General features: G+C 35.5%; 1 protein-coding gene across 1 annotated transcript in view; it reads right to left on the bottom strand.

Annotated features, from left to right (window-relative positions):
* Window positions 1-415: 415 nt before the first annotated feature.
* The window catches only part of LOC133525511 (forkhead box protein N3-like), a 50026-nt gene continuing 39181 nt past the window's right edge, over window positions 416-11260 (bottom strand). The window contains exon 10 of the mRNA XM_061861775.1: window positions 416-10237. The gene's annotated coding sequence lies outside the window, so the exon portion shown is untranslated. The remainder of the gene's footprint in view (window positions 10238-11260) is intronic.

Here is an 11260-nt window from a genome sequence, read left to right as displayed (position 1 = left end):
TCTGTCAAATCTAATTGATAGTAGTATGGAAGGTAGAGTTAAGGAACGCAATCTCCATAGACAGAACTTATGCAAAAGTGTCCAGCTATAAATAATAGTTCCAAATCTCTCCAGAGTAGCGCTAGTCTAGCTAAGAACCTAGGCGTTATTGACGGAGTAAAGTGCGCTGTCTATGATTAGATTTTTTTCTCAAGTATTCTAGGTATTCTAGCGCCACCTATTTATGGTTTTTTGTCGGACACTTTTTGGTATATGGAGATTCTGTTCCTTGCCTCTACCTTCCATAGATAGTAGTTTGTCTCTGTCCGTCATTAGGACAAATCCGTTAGAAAGGGACAAAATTTAACAGAAGTTTGTAAGAGCTCGCTAAGATTTACGAATGAGGGGGAAACTATTAAAAATAAAATGCAAAACGTATCCTCGGTACATAATTTATTGAATGGATATGTACAAAGACTAAAGATTTTAGGACAAATAAAAATTTGACAATAACTCTCAACAATAGCAATAATATTAATAAAGTGGTGTTTCACAAGCCGGAAAATATCAACAACAACAATTTATTTACTTAAATATAGTTCGGAGACTACACAGCTACAAGCAAGCAGCGGTGTTGCCACGATACAATACTAATTTTTATTTATTTCAAATAAAAAAAATAAAAAAATTTGGACCATGTTACACAGATCGACCCAGCCCCAGACCAAAGAGAATTTGAAATAGAGGTAAATTGTCAAGGAAAACTTTGTAGCCACAGAAAATTTACTGTCATCTTTCGACACATGATTAAAACTTTTAGAATACCATTTGATTTTGATCTTTATCCTTTCACTGATGGGTTAAATTTGTTACATATCAAAAAGTGGCGCCATCTAATAGATCATAGGCCAAAGGTATGGGCGGCATCGTTTCGAGCGATGGCGCCACAACCTTTGGGTTCTGTCCGGTAAGATGGCGCCGCTTTTTCATATTGAAAAAAATTAACACATATCAGTGCAAGGATAAGCATTAAAGTTAAATGGCGTTCTAAAAGTTTTAATCATGTGTCTAAAGATGGCAGTATATTTACTGTCTAATTTATTAGACTTTGACAATCCACCTCTATTTCAAATTATCTTTGCCCAAACGAAGCAAAGCTTGTACACTCACCATCAGATATAACGGAGCGGCCAAGATGCTCACAAATATCTGAACACGCCTCTATTGTCAAGGCGTTAGAGTGCGTGCTCAGATATTTTTGAGCACCTCGGCCGCTCCGATATATCTGATGGCGACTGTACTATGGGCACTAGGCGATCGATATACATACTTTAGATACATAGATAACATCCATAACAGGAACAAAATATTCGTGATGAATACACAAATAAATGCCCTTACCGGGATTGGAACCCGGGACCTCCTGGTTCGTAGGCGGGGACACTTCCAACTAGGCTAGGAGGACGTTAAATATATTTTTAAATAGGAAATATAAATGAAGCTTTCACAGAAAAGAAGTCGGAATAAACGCAAAATCCCAATTTGGGACAAAAAAATGCGGTTAATTTACAATTCCATACGTTTTTTTCATAGGGAACTATCTATCTAAAAAAAATCATCGAAATTTGATGAAAAATACGACCGCTATAAAAAAAAATATAAAATTGTGTTTTCAACCAAAAGGGTTCTTATTGTTGGTTGTCAATAAGGTGCTATTTATTACCAGCTTCAATTCAATTCAATTCAAATATACTTTATTCATGTAGGCCTAGCAACAAGCACTTATGAATAGTAAGACAGTATTACATATAATTATCTTAATCTAATTATCAGAGCAATTTATTGATGTTGTAAATATTATTCCATATATAATACTAATGAATATAATTCATAGATCAAATTTAAATCTGAAATTTGAAATCAACCTTACTGACAACCGACAATGCAGTTTTAGTTGAAGACGTCACAATTTAAGCTGTTCCCTATTTTGATGCAAATTTACGTAAATTTTATATCTGTAAACGATATAAAAATACATTTTTCTAAACCCGCACAAGCATGATTCACTGGCAACACCTTAACACGAGCCACAAAACAATACAATTATTCTAAATATAATTACGACAAGTATTTTCTAAGTTTTCTTTCACAAAACCAATACAACTAAATAATAACGTCACATAACTTAGTAATAAATTAGATTAAATTATTCCGATTCACGATTACTTGAAAGCGGCAACAATTTTAATATCATATTGATATAACTCTTCTTTTACTGCGTTACTTATATCTGAACAATTTATAAGATATGTCGGTGGCCGATTGTAAAATCAGGCAGATCGTTAAGTTCCTGTGTAATGTTTTTTTGGTAGTCTCATTAAACCAATAGATAGGTTCGTTGGGTTGCTTAAGATTCCCGAAGCCCAAACTGTCCAGAAATAGGAGCCCCGCAGGGCTCCGTCGAATCAGGGCTCGAGACAAAAAAAAATCACGTTTCACGATATGCCTAGAAATTTCACAATCTGCCTGATCTCACGATCGGCCGCCGACAGATCAATATAACTGTTAAGACATAAGAAACGGAAAATAATGCACACTATAAAGAAATCGCAATGTAATGTATCACACATTATATCATATAAGTAGCATCTACCAGCAAAATACTACTACAATTAGGTACTAATTATTGCTGTAAAGTTTCATCTACATTCCTTATACCACCGAAAGAAAGGCTAGTTTCCTACAGCCGGGGAACAAACTGCATTCGAATACAATCCTTATTGATATTTCATGTTTTAAATTAGGACAATAAACATTAGAATGTGTAATTATCTGTTCTGATTTTACCCTCAACAACCAACATTATAAAGTAAATATAGTATATATACCAGTAAATTTTAAAACAACAAACTTCGTTCCGCCTACCATGCTAAATTATTACTAGGGAAATTTGAATCTAATTGTCAGTTTTAAGATTAAAATTAATGTATGTATGTTGGTCTGGGCTATGTAAGGTATATATGGGTCTTTATTGCCTGACAATAGAATATTTTTGATTTGATTTGTAGCACCGATTCCTGACACGGAAAGGGCCTAATTTAGTGTAAATCGCATGCGTTTCCTCCCCGACACAGTTATCTACGAGAAAATTATGAGTAAAGATGGAAGACGCCTCTAAATACAGCAAAATTGTATGTATTTATATTTAGCATTAAACATATTACTATATATCACTTACAGCCTAATCTATGCGTTACATAGTATAATTTATTTATGTAAATACATTCAAATTAATTGAATTCGCTTATTACATGACAATAACAGTTCTATAATAATTTTGGCACAGCGACGCACGAGTGTGAGAAAACAATATAAATTATTTATTATACTGTCGAGTAAAACGCTATTTTAATAAAGATGACATCGTGAAACCATCTTTTTTCTTAGTATTTTTCAAATAACTTGTGTACGGTGAGAGGTTTCAATACAATTTTGCGTTTTAAGTTGATAAGTATAGAAATAACAGCTGTCACCATCTAAGCTAATTGAAACATACTATAATAAACCCAGCGTAATACGACCTTTAATAAAATTTCTCGAACATGGCAGTTTAACTACCAAAGTCAATTAATATATTATCTTTTTTTTTTCTCAAGCCGTGTCAAGTAAGGTGTTTTATGGCAAAAAAGCATTAAGACGAAAATAGACCTAATATGCATGATTATTAGCTCAAAAACGCCTTATTGAACAGGACGCAACGCCACGTCGGATTTTCGTTAAATTCATACAAATAAAATAGGTAACGTGTAAGTTTCATCACTTCGGGGCTCAAAACAAAAGTTTGTAATCCATTTCACTAGTAAATAATATTGCTTCATCACAAATCAGTCATAGCTTCAGTCTAACATTATTCTATGCATAACTTATATTTCTTAAAACACATAATTTAAACTTAAAACACATTTAAAATTAAATATACGTACAATATTTATAAAACACGCGATCGCTTATTTACAGAAATAAATACGGTTTTATAATTTTATTAATATATGTCAGTTGCTCTATGAAACTGCATCACCTTGTCGATCGTCTATAAGAGCTATTTCTTTTATAATCTTTGTTTTATTTCCGCCTAATTGAGAATCGACAAAATAGTACCTTTTTCTGAGAACGACACATTTGCATGCCGTCTGGCAACGTGTCAGCCCAAGTGAAATAAGCATAACAAAACGTCCGCGAGACAGACATATTAAATATATTAAAACGTCACTCACATTGAGTAGAAAATTGCTCGGCACGCTTCGCTCCATATCGAGGACGGAATACTATTGAAATTAGTCGTCATCTGAATTTTATAGTAAGACAGACTTAGCGACTGAGGCGGCGTTAGGCATGGCCGACGTGGGCCTCCGCCTGCGGCCTCGCGGTCCGAGGGGCCTCGCGCCTCAAATAAGCATATCTCGGACACAACGTAAAAATGTTCGTTATTTCTTGCGCCACCAGAGGGCCTCGCTAAATGTACCTTGCCCACATACAGTTTTGGTCTTGCTCCGCCACTGCTTAGCGAAGCCCGAAGAATTTTGTACATTTAGCCTGTTCCTATATCTATCCTCGTAAGGCCCACCATACAAATTTTTCCTATTTATATTTTGAACCTTGTAGTATACCTAGTCATTTAGGGTGATTTTCGTTTGTTTGAGAAAGCAATGAAACAAAAGAAATGCTAATTTATTTTGGTTTATGAGAAGTGCTAATTAGAAACGGAGTGTACATTGTAATGCACATTGGGCCTGCGAGAGTTTAGATAGAGTTAGAAATAGGCGGGTCAATGTACAAAATTCTTCGCGTTCCTACTTTAGCTGGAAAACTGTTTTGGGTACGTGGTCAGTGTGCACGAACCTTTAGCGATGATTAGTGAGTGTTGTGTGCAACCACCATTTGACAATAATTCCTTGGACGAGGGTAATTTTTCGCCTCACCCCGCCAACGTGTGCTTCCGATGAAGCACCTTGTTATGGAGCGAAACGTGTAGACCAATTTTCGACTTAAAATACGTGAGTGACGATTTAATATATTAAATAGTATAATTTTAGCTTAAACCGACTTTATCATTATCACATATACCCTAGTTGGTGTGTATTCTTATCATCCTATATGTTACCGATCAAATGTATATCAATGTTCATTGTTCAATTTAATACATTCATTAAAAGATTAAAATATATTATTGAAAATACCTAATTTTGGGGACAGAGCCCCAAACTAAGTAACGCTTGTACTATGGGTACTAGGCGACGATGTACATACTTGTATATATATATACATACAAATAAATGCCTTTACCGGGATTCGAGCCCGTGACCATCGGCATCATAAGTAGGGTCACTACCGACTAGGCCAGGCCGGTCGTCAAAATTAAATTAACGAATTTTATTAAATATTTTTGAAACTGCTAAAAGTAACATTTGTTCAAACTCGCCAAAGTGTAAAGAGGATAGAAGATGCATACATTTCATCGGTATCATTGCCCATCTCACTCTCCCATACCACTAACAGTAAGATAGATTAGAAGCACTAATAGGCACTTTACATCTGTTACTAGATTCTTTTTAACACTGATTTAAACTTTCACGGTTTTTATTCATTATTCACTACAACGTGACTTAGCGCCACTTGCGCCAGCCAGGGTTAAGCCACTAACCCAGGATTAACTGGTTAAACCTTGGAGCTACCAGTACTATTTAACACTGGGTTAACGGTTAACCCCGGGTTACTGGCTAACCCTAGCTGGCGCAAGTGGCCCTTAACCGCGTAATAACATAGCTTTCTATGCGTCGAAATGGTCTAAAAGCGACATATTTAAGAATTAGGTAATTAAATAGGTATATCTAATTATCTATGTACTTCATTTCGTTCTATGGGCACCAAACGGAATTCCATTCCAGAACTGAGATATTTGTATTTTAGTCAAAGTGTCATTATATGTTTTTAGGGTTCCGTAGTCAACTAGGAACCCTTATAGTTTCGCCATGTCCGTCTGTCTGTCTGTCCGAGGCTTTGCTCCGTCGTCGTTAGAGCTAGAAAGCTGAAATTTGGCATGAATATTATGAATATTGAATATGAATATTATAGGACATTATTACACAAATTGACTAAGTCCCACAGTAAGCTCAATAAGGCTTGTGTTGTGGGTACTTAGACAACAATACATATAATATATAAATACTTAAATACATAGAAAACACCCATGACTAAGGAACAGATATTCATGCTCATCACACAAATAAACGCCCTTACCAGGATTTGAACCCGGGACCATCAGCTTCATAGGCAGGGTCACTACCCACTAGGCCAGACCGGTCGTCGGCATGGATATATAAATCAATAAAGCCGACAAAGTCGTACAATAAAATCTAAAAATTCGATTATTTTTAGGGTACCTCCCCTACACGTAAAGTGGGGGTGAAATTACCCTACACTGTGGGATATCGTTGGAAAGGTCTTTCAAAACGAATAGGGGTCTTCAACAAACGTACATCCACAGTTCATCCCTTGGTTAACAATCGACTATACTTTAAGCTCTATTTTAGCTTATTGTAACGGAAGAGTAACTACGGAACCCTGCTCTGAGCATGGCCCGACATGCTCTTGGCCGGTTTATTTCGATTAAAAATATGTGAGTGATCCGTTTTTAATATATCCAATATGTCATCACCCTTATTACCTAGGCAATAGAGTCCACCGCTGGGCGAGCGGTGCGCGAACATCTACCCCGCAGCGATTAATTTACTTACTTGGACTCTATTGCCTACGTAATAAGGGTGATGAGATTCTGACTAAAATACAAATATCTCAGTTCTGCAATGGAATTCCATTTGGCGCCCGTAGAACAAAATGAAGTACATAGAAATACCTATCTAATGACCTAACATTCATTTCGGTTGATTTTTGGACCATACAAAGGTCCTTTCAATCGAGACGAAGGTTTTAGGATCTTATCCACATGGAACCCAGTTATTAGTAAATGTCGCAGGTTGAAAAACCGATCCTTGTTGTGTGTCGACTGAGTAACATCCCCAGTGCACTAACGTTCAAGTTGATAAACAAGACCAAGTGCGGGTAGTTAGAAAAACTCGCGCGGCTAGATGATGTCAACTTTAGCCAGTCTTCTCCGAGACCACGGCGACAATGCCGTCCTCGAAACGTCGGAGGTAAATTTAAAACATTTTTACGCGAGAAGTCCCGTTGTAGTGAATAATAATGCTATTTAACATTTAGAAGAATCCTTACAACACCTACTTCTGAAATAAAATAATTACTCAAACATGTCGTTACTGAGCGAGCGAAAGCGAAGGTCTTCAGCGTGGGTAAAACTGCTTTCGTATGTCTGTCAGATGTTCTCCTCTACAGGATGAAATCATCTCCTGGTTCAAAGCTTGCGCTTGCTCAGGTAGTAATATTAGCACGAGGAGTTAAACAACAACTTTGCCCCCTTGTGAAACAAACAACTATTGTTGATTCAGTTTTTGCCTTTAAATATTGAAATTATTTTAATTTTTTTTTTCTTTGTTCTTAGCTATGATTTAAAATGTCACGGAATTTTTAAATATTTTTCAAGAGATGTTGTAACAATTATTTTATTTTCAGAAGCAAGTGCTATCACCATTAAGACAAAAAGTATAATATTAAACAATATGGATGTTTCAAGGCTAGATAACGTTAGAAACACGAAACCAAATATTTCCACCAATTTTCAAATTTTCACGAAGCCCTCTAGTGGCGAGGCCGGATTCGGACCAGTGTCCTCAGCTTACGCGGCCAATGCCCTGGACCTCTATACTCTGTATCTTTAGGTATTAAAATAAAAGTAAACAAAATCTACCCTCAAACGGCTCCTTAAGCCAGTTGAGGGTAGATGAAAACATTACATGATCAAATAATGTAGGTTAAAGTCAGGTCGTGCAGTGACAGATCCAGGCGATTTTGTATTTGGTTGGTTAACCAATAAATGTTGAACTAGCCGAAAATTTACAAATTGTTTGTTTTACTTTTATTTAAATACCTAAAAATACAGAGTATAGGCCATCCGATCACGGCTTTACTTACCCATCCCAATTTTTTTTGACTAAATGGTATCTTATATCATTTCATAAAAATATCCACATTGTTTAATATATTCTCAACCTTTCACACATTCTGATTGTACAATTCAACTACATATATACAAATTCACTCTACGGAAAAGACTATGTTGTGTAATATTCGCGAAATAAACTATGTAATTATTTTTACTATTACAAATTTACAGATTACGCTGCCCTTTTGAACTAAATGCTCTTTGGACTCCATAGGTTGCGTGAGGTGTTTTTGACCCCGAGGGGAAATGTTGTGATGTTTGACGTGACCCCCCTCTGCCCCACGTGATATTTATTGATATTAGGCGTGACCCCCTCCCTCCACACCTCACGTAATTAATGGACGCCCCTTAGACAGACTGAGGTAAATGCACTTGGCGTTAAAAAGGAGCCGGAAAATATGTACAATGATTATCAGAACTACGTAAGTGAGGTTCATTCTAAGATTTCAAAATATTTTGAACTTTTTAAAGTGTGAGTCCATCTAAGTACCAACTGAATATGCGATTGAAATATTTATTGATTTACTTTTACCTTATTATTGGGTGATTTTGAAGGCTATTGCACTATTTCACAGTTTATATACACTTAGATAAATATTGTGATTACCCCATAAACGACAGCCATATTAATGTTATTACCGTTCGATACCATAATAGATAAAATCTATTAAGAAATCACAAAAGATAACGTATATCAAAATATCCTATTGCTCAATATTTAAATAAATATTAAATATCCTTAAATTAATTCAGCTAATAAATAATCAATAAAACAGCAGTTAAGCTAAATAAATAGAATGCAATTTTAAAACTTAAATATATATTTATATTATCACATTTCCGTTATATTTTCTTTTTTAAAAGGTGCAACACCTCAGTAACTCATCAGTACACAATCAGTGGCAACATTTGGCATTCAACAAAATACTTGTAAAATAGACGGAAATATGGTAACACCTACCTTCAATTATCATATTATAACATTTTCTTACGATTAAAAATGAGTCATCAAAATATATAAGAAGAAAACCTAAATGCATGGATCCTATTACTATTTTCCATTCTTTTTACAGTATAAGGTATAGGTATGGGCACTACAGTTCGTGACATCCACGATGACCGGCAGATTTGTCAAATATAACCTTTAATAACATGACATTACGAGTCAAGCCACACGTCTTCGTGAATGACACGATCTATAAAGTTGGAGTAACGCACACAACAATATCATATAATGACAGGGAGTTCTTGAAATTAGTATTCTTTTTTCATACCGATAGCAACTTGCCAACTGCAAGGTGAACCAAAGTTAAGTCTTTTTTTATGTTTTTAAGCTTAATATCGTGCGCTTAAATCACATTCACTCATTCATTCAATACTGTTTTTGCGATTAGTACTCTGTGTGTAATCATTCACCCTAACTCTTCTGCCGATATCTATACCGTAAAATTGTTATAGCGTTGTGATGTATATTACAGAACTGTTCAATTGAATGGAAAAATAGAGGTCCTAACTAATGAGTGAGCTATTTACCCTTAAAAATAATTCAAGTATGAACAACAGGGCGAGCTCGGTTAAAAAATGATTTGTCTTTAATGGACTAGAGAATGGTAAACATTTTTATCTATAACCGTCGGTAGACGCTATTTAAATATTATAGTTCTACGAACTTATGCCAACGATTCATTGGTCGCCGCTTGATCTGAGCTAGGCCCTAGCATTTCTTTGAGAAACTTTACAAACACTTATTATTAGATTCCCATTGCTAGAAGCGATTGAGCAGTAACATAATTAAATTGCTTTAACGCGAGTAACAGACGCATGCCGATTTTACAAATTAAATTATAAATAAACTATATTTAAAAACCGCATTAGTTTATAAAAATTCATGAATTCATGTATCATAATTTCATGAAGTGTTTCGTAACGTTACACTTGATCTATAATAATTTACACATAAGATTTCGTTCCATCGAACATAAAAGCTGCCACTTTTTAAAATAAATAGTCCAATGATTCACTTTAAAAATAAATGTTCGCAAAGAAAAGGCTCGGTACAAAACCGTGCAATTAAAAAGTGATGTCGGCAACGTATCGCTCGAACATATCGGTCGCACTTGTCTGAAAACAGAGAAAAACATACGATGAAACGGGTTCGGGTAACGTATAGACAGCGGGCCTGGCGAAAATTTCTGTATTCTGTATTCATATCGGACATAAAATGGTTTAGGGCAATGTGTAATGAACCCTCGTGGACGTCAGCTGCCGCTCCGTTGGTAAGTTGTGGAGGAGCAAACATCCAAACATGAATGACAAATAGATAAACCATTTATTCGCTTGCCACAATACACACACCTAGACAAGAAATAATAGAAACAATAGCAACACCCAAATAAAAATTAAATAAAGAACAAAAAGTATCAATAGAAGGTAAGTTTTGCTGAGTGCATTGCAGCAAAACAAAAGGGTTCTGGCTCAGTAATATGCTCCACTCTTTCGGATGAAGCACTGATAATTCTGATGGAACCCAGATCACGAACAGATCATCGATGTAACAAAAAATAATATAAATATACAAAAATAAATAGTAGCTGTAGCTTGCCTATAAAATAATAATAAGTGTCGTAGTATGGATTATGCAAAAGTGTGGTGTTGGTGTATAGTATTATATCAGATGTCGAGTATTAAACGGCCTACAATAATATAAAGTGTTTGTACACATACAGACTAGATTCGGTAATCTGCAACCAAGTACCCATGCGGAATTCCTGCAATTTCTTTATTTAAAAGGTACATTTTAAAATGAGACTTAAAACGATTGCTTTGTTTTAAGGCATCTTAATGGTGGAGGGATATTATTCCAGCACTTGGTTGCGAGATATCGGATGCAGCCCGTAAAAGCGACGGTTTTGTGTGGGTGTTTCTAAAAGACAACGCCTGGTGGATCTAGTACCATGTCGTCCGTGGAATGAGGAAATGTGTATTTTTGAGTATAAATATTCCGCGTTTTTGTCATTCAGGACACCAAAGAAAAGACTTGCCAGATGTAGGTGTCTGCGAGACGTCATATATATTGAGGCTTTATTTAAATGTTGTGTAATGTGACTCCTAGGTGGGACTGAATAACAGAAACAGGCATTCTGA

The sequence above is a fragment of the Cydia pomonella genome, chromosome 15 (assembly GCF_033807575.1).
Source record: "Cydia pomonella isolate Wapato2018A chromosome 15, ilCydPomo1, whole genome shotgun sequence".
Classification (NCBI taxonomy): domain Eukaryota; kingdom Metazoa; phylum Arthropoda; class Insecta; order Lepidoptera; family Tortricidae; genus Cydia; species Cydia pomonella.
The sequence above is the reverse complement of the archived record's forward strand: the minus strand, read 5'-3'. Positions and strand labels throughout refer to the sequence as shown.